The sequence below is a fragment of the Micrasema longulum genome, unplaced genomic scaffold (genome assembly GCF_059751315.1).
Source record: "Micrasema longulum isolate JH-2025_06_02 unplaced genomic scaffold, ASM5975131v1 h1tg001206l, whole genome shotgun sequence".
NCBI lineage: Eukaryota > Metazoa > Arthropoda > Insecta > Trichoptera > Brachycentridae > Micrasema > Micrasema longulum.
In genome coordinates, this window is record NW_028278393.1 from 169036 (window position 1) to 179166 (window position 10131).

The window sequence follows — 10131 nt, forward strand, 5'->3', positions numbered from 1 at the left end:
ATATGAAACAGGAAATCAAAATGACATAAACCGACTACAAAGACAGCAAAATAAAATATTAAAGTTAGTATATGACCTTCCCTATCTAACAGCAACTAAAGAACTTTTTGAACAAACTAAACAATTAAATGTAACTGAACTCTTTAAACTAGAATCTTTAAAATTTATCCATAAATTAGCCACTGATGTAATTGTAGACGAAGAATTAAAACTTGAAAAAAACTGTAGTAAACATGAACACAATACGAGAATATCAGAAAAATATCATGTACAATCTTTTAAAACGAGAAAAGGACAATCGAGATTTATAAACCATGGACTGAAATTATACAATAAACTACCAGTCAAAACTAAACAAAAGACTCAGAAAACATTTACAAAAGATGTTAAAAATATTATTATTAACAATAGAATGTGAATTTTAAAAGTGAAAATATTTTGTTAAATTTATGTAACCCGTAAAGGTTTATCAATAGAATTTAAATAAAAAATAATAATAATAATAATTGCACGAAATGACATTTGATAACCGCAATCTGCTTTGAAATGAACTATTACTGGAATTCAGATTACATAATTCCATAGTACAATTCTAAAATAAATAAATTTTCGGAGAAATTTCTGAACAATTCCGAGTTCCGCTAACTCCAGTAATCAAATTTTATGGTTTCGCTGAATAGGAGTTAAGCTCATATACAATTACACAATACAATATGAAACTGAATCTTTAAGGTCAATAATTATAATTACGGTTTTGGGGCTTAACTTTTCCAATAAATATCAGTTTTCATTCGATGTTCGCCAAACAATTATGTATGTCTTGTAAATTGTTTGCAAGGGGTTGATTTGGAATACTTTAAAGTGTTATTACTTTAGGAAATTGCTTGAGATCGTTTAAGACAGGGTTTCTCAAACCCGTGTTCTGCGAAGCATGAATTTGAATAGATGTTCCGCAAAAAATGGAGTGATCGTATGGGGCAAAGTAGGTAATTTTTGCCCGCTAAAGGGAATTTTCATTTTAGTGGTAGTAGGTTTGACCTTACTTATCCAATAATAGTAAAATAATAATAAATATGAAATTTTTATCTATTTACCTCTTATACTTATGCATTTAATTAATCAAATTGTAACAGCACCAGCATCGCTTCAAGATCTCTGAGATCAACAGCTGTTCATGTGATGATGAAACACCCAAAGATGTCCCTCACACAGGTGATTAGGGAAATATCACAAACTACGATTACAGATAAAAATATATGAAATGGATAAAAAATAATTAATTGTATTTTCAAAATCAATATGGCTATTGTGGAGAAATGTTTTCATAGATAGATATTTAAAAAACTTTAACAAAAAAACGTCGTTAGAAAAACGCAACATGTTTGGACCTTGACAGTTGTGACGTCAAGATTCGTGAGAAGGTTCTAATCAAATTCGAATGGCAGGAGCAGGAATAAATCAACACGAACCGTGATGTATTAGGGGCGTGGCTAAGGGGATGACCGTTTTTGCGGGAATTAAAAATTACAAATTTAAAAATATTATTTTTGTCACTAAGAACTAGCAAAATTATTTTTTTTACAGAACAGTATTTCATAAATCTTTAAAAAGGTAAAAAAACCCTGATATTTCCTTTTTAAGCTTTCAGAGACAACAGATGGAGGCACGATGCAGAAGTCTGAGCAATGACTTAGGCGACATTGGATCGGTGGTACTTCATAAAGAACTCACATGACAGGTAGTATCTTCCATGGTTTACTTATTGCTGGACATTGGTAAAATAAACCAATGTAGCACTCTTCAAGTAGAACGGGAGGCCTGTTGATGACTGTCTACGAGCCGGCTTTTTCGGAAGAATTTTAAGTGGTTTCCTCTTCACAAGAGCAAATGCTGAGAAGTTCTTGATAGGTTCACTATATAATATCCCTCCTGATCCCAAAACTGAATCGCAAAGCTTCTTTATAGCCGCTACTATAAAAATATAAACATTACCATACCTCTATCCGATGGTCTGTATTTTCAATGACGCTGAGGCATAATTGAGGTTCAATGTCATTAATGTACTGAATTATCTCATCCTTTAGCTCTTGAATTGTTCTGTCTATTACAGTCCATTACACCACGAGGCCGACAACAAGTGCCACGTAAAAAAAGTACCAAGGTAGCTCTTTAAATTATTACGTAGGTAAACACATTTACCTAATACACATAACACTCGAAGATGCGTACACTCCTCGCCTGCTACGGTCTGACTTTCCGTCAGCAATTCTACAAGCGCACTTGCAGACCTCAATATGAAGACTAAAAATTGTTCCTCTCTCGCAAGCTTTTCAAAACCTATTTTAATTGCATTCTACAAAAAATAATGCCGATACATTATAGTGCCAAACAAAATATATCTGAGACCTTTTCAAACAATTGCAAGATTTCTCTTCCTCAATAAATTAAATTATATGTGACATCCTAGGACAAGAAACAATAAACTAAACTAGGATCTTAACACTTAAGTATAGGACAAATGTCCGGTTCTTTGAAATATTATATAAAAAATACAACGGTACAAAGTATACACAGAAAAATAAACATCTCAACTTCAGTAGACGACATTTAAAAGGGCATAAAACAATAATTCACGATATACGACACTTTTGAAATAAATAAACATGTTGCAAAGCCGAACAATAACATCTGAAATTGCTAGTTGGTATACAAAATTAACCATTAAAGCGTTCTTTGTAAAGTATTATTTTAACTCGCCAAATCTTCGGAACGAAGTAAGTAATTTAAATGCGTTCTTTACAAAATGTATTATTTAATAAACGAAATATTGATCAATTTAGTTTTGGCCCTAACAGTAGCTACTTAAATTCAATATATGAATATTAATAATTTTTGAAAATGGAAGTCTTGTGGCCTCATTCTGTAACAAGAGTGAAATTTGATTTTGAATGCGTTAGAGTGAGATACGTATGTTAGGGGAATATCACATACTACGCATACCGATAAGAATATAGGAAATGGATTTAGAATAATTAATTGTATTTTTGAAATCAATATTAATGTTGTGGAGCAATGTTTTCATACGTAAATGTGAAAAAAAAAATCTATAAAAATACGTTCGTAGGAAAACGCGACGTGTTTGTTGTGATGTCAATATTCGTGATAATGTTCTGAACAAAAAAACATAAATCGTGACGTATTAGGGGTATGGCTAATAGAGTGACCGTTTTTGCGAAAATTCAAAATTATAGATTTAAAAATATTTTTTATGCTACTAATAATAAAAAAAACTTTTTTTTGACTTAACAGTATTTCATAGATCTTTATTTCTTTCAAAATGTAATAAAAACGTTATATTTCCCTAACAATAAGCCTGCTGTATTCAAGGCTAAGAGTTCTTTGTGATTTTTTTTGGCGTGAATTCAATTAACAATCTTATTCAACAATAGCCAATACGAGCATAATTAACAGTGATCACTTGTGACGCAGTCCAGCGTGACGGTTCGAAATAGAGCAGAGTAAAAATACGCTTAATAATGTATGCGTGCGGTTTTAAAGTAAAATGCGTCAAGTCTTTTTTTAAAAATATATTTTAATGACACTGTCGATTTTTACAAATTCGTGTAATTTTTTTATTCATCATAGTTTTTTCTTTGCGTTTTATAATAGGTATACATAATTAGCAAATACAAAAAAAAAATTATATTAACACAAAAAAAATCCCACAAAGGCGTGGCCTGTGTGTGTATACATTTTATTTGAAATTAAAAAATAAAGTCTACTGGAAGTATACGATAGATATCAAAAAGTTAAAAAATGAGTGCTTATATTATTAGAACATATTTTTTTGTGGCTAAAAATGAGCTTTTGTGAATGAGCCATATTTTAAACCGCATGCATACGTACAGGGTGTTCTTTAAACCCTGGCACATTTGAAACCACGATGATCAGTATGGGCAAGAAGACATATTAGCATATTTAAAAAAATATTTTGAACGAAGAAATTTAAAAAAATATATATTTAAGAAACAAATGGTTGCTTACCAGCAGGGAAGAAGTAAGGGGAGCGCGGTGCAGTACCAGACTCCCCTCTCCTCGTTTCACCCCTGCAGAATTAAGCAACTATTTGCTTTTTTGGATATTTTATTTTTAAAATTTTTATTTGTTCTAAAATATTATTTTATTGTGCCAATATGTCTTCTTACTCATATTGATCGTGGTATTGGATGTGACATGGTTTAATGAACACCCGTATAATCATCCTAATAACCCTTATGCAAAAAAAGATCAAGAAACGCTACGATTGATACACTAATTTAGTGCCCTACGCACCATTATGATCGTATTAGAAATGATTATTAAATAAATTGTTCAAGGCACCTATGTTTATTGTTAATAAAACCACAAAAAGTGCTATTTTCATTAAATGGGTGTAAAAAAATGCTTAGGGGCGTGATTGCCAAACTACGATAGAGTTATGTATGTAGTAAATCGTGCGCTGAGTAGATAATAAAGAAAAAATATATTTACCAAGGGTGTGCGGTACTTAAGTGTAAGAAAATAAAATAAAATAAGAGGATAAGTTATTACGGTTTCCGGCGCCTCAATAAGGAATATGGAGTAAGAATTTTTTTCGATGTTTGTCGATAAAGCTTTTTTGAGGAGTTTTTTTTATTTATTGATTAAATTAGTGTTTGCTTGCTATTTTTTAATTACTTTCGTTGATTATGTGGTATTCATTATAGACAATTATGTGAAATTCAATGCAAGTAGACATATGATATTCGTACATTTCTTACAGCGTTTAAGCACCTCTTATTTTATTTTATTTTAAAACATAGGACTTGTTCAACTGAAGCACTTCTGGTTCTAACGGGCTTGTTCCTTTTGGATCAGGAGGTCCAGTGACGATTTGCGAATATCCACTAAAAAGAAAGCATTCCTCTGTGTTTGGTGGCATGCATCCGTTTACACCCAACTGAAGGAAGGTTTCTTCCGGATATAAATAAATGACTTTAAATGCTTTTATTGATGCTTGGCAATCGCGATGGGAATTTTCCCCTTTGGGAAGGGAAATCTTTCTTCTTTCCCTTCAATCCCTCAGCGCTTAAAGACTGCTAGGGTTATCTTGATCATTGGACTTCTCAGTTTTAATCACGTCATGGTAAATTGAATGATAAGAAAAAATATTGTTGTTTCCCTTTCGTACTGTTGCGGATATCCTAATCAATTTCTTTGACACATCATGTGGTCCTACCCCTTTTCCTCTTTCTATAAACATCGAATGGCGCTTCTAGCTACTATCCGTGGCCCTTTTATAGGTCCTGTCGGATGTGCAAATCTGGCAGCTTTAATGACTTTTCGGCAAATCCAATAAATTTCATTCCAGTCAGTAAAGAAGTCTATTGATATTTAAAGCATTAACTTTGTGGTCAAACATAAAAAAAAAATGTTATTAAATATTTGTTCATAACCACTTACCGACTTTTATGTGTCTACCGGTTTTAAGACGTACCTGTTCTCTTTGTCAGGACACCAATTAAACCAACATGCAAAACCCACTATACACCTTCACCATAGTTGTTGCATAAACATATAAAACCAACACGACATGCATTTTAATAAGCAACCCTAACTGTTGGTTTTACATTTTTGTGCAACAACTACAGTGAAGGTGTATAGTAGGTTTAGCATGTTGGTTTAACTGGTGTCCCGACGAAGAGACGGGTACGTCTCGACAGCGGTAGACATAGAGAAGTCGATAAAAGGTTAAATAAAAATATTAAAAAACATTTAGTTAAGAATTCACTTCTATATTTTCCTCAATCCAGTGATCTACATATGAACGTAGTTATGCAGAAAGCAGCCAGCCATGGAAAAGTGAAACTGAGATAATAGTACCTTTGTGAAAAGAGTGAATAAACAAATCTCCGCAACAGTTGGAATGTTTTTGACTTTAACAAATAATAAACAAGGTATATATTAGTTTTTTTTACATAAAAAACAAGAATTTAATTATGTATTAGACCAGTTTAAATGATTTTGAAATTCGTTATGATTTTCTAGTGCTGTGGGTGTTTTCTGCAAATTGAGAAATACCGTTTTTGTGATTGATACTATTTTCAGAAGGTGATTAAAACAACTTTTTGTGTGAAAGCGGTCTGGTTGTTTTTAGCAGAACATATTAATATCTCATTTTTTCAAAATTGTGGACTGGCTGCTTTCTGCATAACTACGTTAATAATATGTACTTTTGATTACAGAGGGCTCCTTTAGGCAGCTTTTACTAAGCCCTAATAGTTTCACATTATATTCTCCCACGCGTCTTACATAGAACGTAGGAGCAAAGTAACATCAATAAAAACAATGCAAAGTTTTTTTTGTCTTAATTTAATGTTCAGCATGTGAAAATTATAACTTTAATTTTCTTTTTAATGTAGCAAAACAGTGTTGTTTGTTTAATATTTTTATATTTCGTTTTCTAAAAAGGACAACCAACATTTAATTATGAACAATATTTTTAGTTTGTCCAAATTTTTGTAGACAAGAACTGGATTCAACTCCCTGGGGAGCTGTTTATATTAACATATTACAACAGAGATGAAGAGCATTTAAGAGAAGGTAATATAGAAGTCTAAGCATCTACAGGGCTTATGACCTGTCAATGGCTGGTTTAAGTGGCCACTTTACACACTGTGTAACATTCACCATTCTGCCTATATTGGAACATATATGTTCCTTCAATTCTTTCATCTGTTGATGTTTGTGAAGTTAAAGATCTGAAACCTTTATTTATGCGGGTGAGATTCATCCAATTGAAATTTTTCACCTACATACTAGGCCTGAAAATATTATTTTTTCAATTTCTATACTTCTTCATGGACCAGGTAATTTATCAACAATATTTCAACAAACATCAACAGATGAAAGAATTGAAGGAATATAGATGTTCAAATATAGGCAGAATGGTGAATGTTACACAGTGTGTAAAGTGGCCACTTAAACCAGCCATTGACAGGTCATAAGCCCTGTAGATGCTTAGACTTCTATATTACCTTCTCTTAAATGTTCTTCATCTCTGTTGTAATATGTAAATTTAATTTTCATTTTAGTATAAAAAATATATATTATTTTGTTGTAATATTAGTATTGTTCGTGTTGCTTATGATTGAAAGAAAGAAATCCCCGCAGTAAAAATTGCAATTGTGAATGTGAACTTTTGCAATTAAAACAGTTATTCAGCCATTTTAAAAACGTGTGACTTTCCCATTTCATCTGATATGTACGATAATAATGAACGATGCGTCATTCATGGTTGAATGATTAAAATTGGTGGTATATAATTATGAACTGATTAACAGTGCAATTATAATGGAACACAGATAAATGACACAAACAATAATTATAATAATAGAATAGTACTGTTTATGTTTTTCAGTTGCTTAAATAATAGGTTATTTACATAGTATAATGCTATGCGTTCGGGAACTTCAACAATACATTCATTCGGTTCGGATTAAATTTCTGCACCTCAGAGGCAGACGTGTGCAAATCCAGAATTTTATTTATTTTATTTTATTTATTTATTTTATTTTATTTGGGAAATCAACAGTTCTACATATATATTTTTAGTAAACAAACAGATATAGTGTATAAACTAAGAACTAATAACAGATTTCCACAAAGTATACAAAGTTAGTAAAGAAAATATATTACATATCAAATAAATACATACAATTTATGCATGCCACGGATTGGAGATTCTTTCTGGGCGTCGAAAATAAAATATAAAAATATAAAATAATTTTAAATATATATACAGATGGCAACCATGAAGTTTCGCATTATAAATAAATTGTCTATGTTTTATGAATGTATGTATGTGTATGCGCATGGGTGTATGTACGTGTGTGTGTATGTACATATGTATATATGTGTGTATATATATATGTGTATACAATATGTGTATGTGTGTATGTATATGTATCAAAATGTGTATACGAGTAAGTTTATAACTTAGTAGTCTGTGCCCTCTATTAATTTGTTAACTATAATCATATATTATAATGTAATTACCTAGCTTGGAACGAGGTATGTGCCCTTATTAGCTGGGCAAAGTGAACGTAAAATTGTGTTTTCTATAAAAGGTGAAAATAAATAAATAAAAAAATAAAAAAACAATTTATCAAAAAAGAAAAACGATAGCTATAGAGACACGCCAAAGGTAGATATGTTTATTGTGTCAAAAACACTAATCTAGTGCCATAATACAGAAAGGAAATATGGAAATCTGTTCGTATAAAAAAAGTCAGATTGCATTTCCTCTTAAAATCGTTAATCATAGGATTGAATGTATCTATTTCTTCTATTTCCATAGTTGTAATTCACCGATAGGTAAAAAAAAACATATTTGTTACCTTGACAAGTAAACCATTTACATATTATACATAATATCTTAAAAAGTGCATGTTTGATAATAAAAAAATCTTGAAACGATGCGCACTTTTGAGATGAAGTCTTTATAAAGTGCTTTGGAATGCGTAAATCATCTTTATAAATCTGTAAGTGCCTGTCGCTGAATCGAGAAAACGTAAAATTTATGGTTGAGGAAGTCTCTTGATGTTTTGTGGTTTGTTTATATCCTCCAGATGCTTCTCAGGAAAATAAACTATTTTATGACGAAAACCTCATGTTACGCACACATAAGAAAATGTCATTTAAAATTTTAACGGACTGTGCGTGTATTTAAAACTAATATTGTACTAAAAATGAACGTAGTTATGCAGAAAATAGCCAGTCAAAATTTTGAAAAAAAAGATATATTTTTTTAAATTTTTTTAATTTTTTTTATTTCTTAAGTTAGCTTATATTAAAACTAATATAAACTATTATGTACATTTACATCATCTATATATATTTACATTTCCTTACAGTAACTTATACATTTATTTTTAAATTCTTTCAGACACTTTTCATTCTTCATACATTCAGGCATCTCATCATACATTTTTATACCCTTATACATCAAACAATTTTGCGACTCAGCTCTTTTTAATAATGGTAGTCTTATTTTATCCTTTTGTCTAGTAGCATATTCATGACAATTTTTGTTTAAGACAACTTTATCCTTAAAATATTTTGGTAATTTATCGTGAAAAAATTTATGTATAAATATCAACATATTAAATTTAAGTATCCTTCTTACAGATAACCATTTTAGTTCATCTCTCATTTTTTTTACATTGCTATATTTATTTTTCTTAAGAACTATTCTCATCGCTTTATTTTGTAAAATTTCTAGTTTATTTAAATTTCCTTCGTTTGCTAAAAATAATATTGTTGAGCAGTAATCTATATGTGAAAGAATGATTGTTTTGTAAATTAGTTCTGCAGTATCTTTATTTAATTTATTTCTCAATCTACTAAGGAAAAATATTTTTTTTGATATTTTTTTATTAACGTGTTCAAAATTTGCATTTAATGTCAATTTTGAATCAAGTATTATCCCCAAATATTTCATTTCATTAACCCTTTCTATGGTTTCATTATCAATAAGTACATTCATCCTTGGGTTTGGCTTTTTCCTTCCTAACTCCTATAAAATAAAATATTGGTGTTATCGGGTGCCGTAAGGTCAGTTCTATGTTCAGCTAAAAATAGTCAGGCCACTTTCATACACAAAACTGTTATAATAATCTTCTGAAAACAGTGTTGATCACAAAAAGACCATTTCTAAATTTGCTAAAATCACTCACATCACTAAAAAAATCTTAGAAAAATATGATAATGGGAAGATTAATGCTCCTAAAAAGTGCTATTATCTTAGTCTAACTTCACAAACATCAACTGATGAAAAAATCAAAGGAATGTAGATGTTCAAATATGGGCAGAATAGTGAATGTTACACAGTGTGTAAAGTGGCCACTTAAACCAGCCAACGACAGGTCATAAGCCCTGTAGATGCCTAGACTTCTATATTTATTTTATTTATTCATTTAAAATAACACTGGTTTAAATATTAATAAACTTATTAAGGCTTTTTAGGCTAAGCCCGTGTCAAGCCACAATAAATAACAATAAAAAACATTGTAAAATTAATTAGATAAAATTATAATGACATGTGATGCAAAA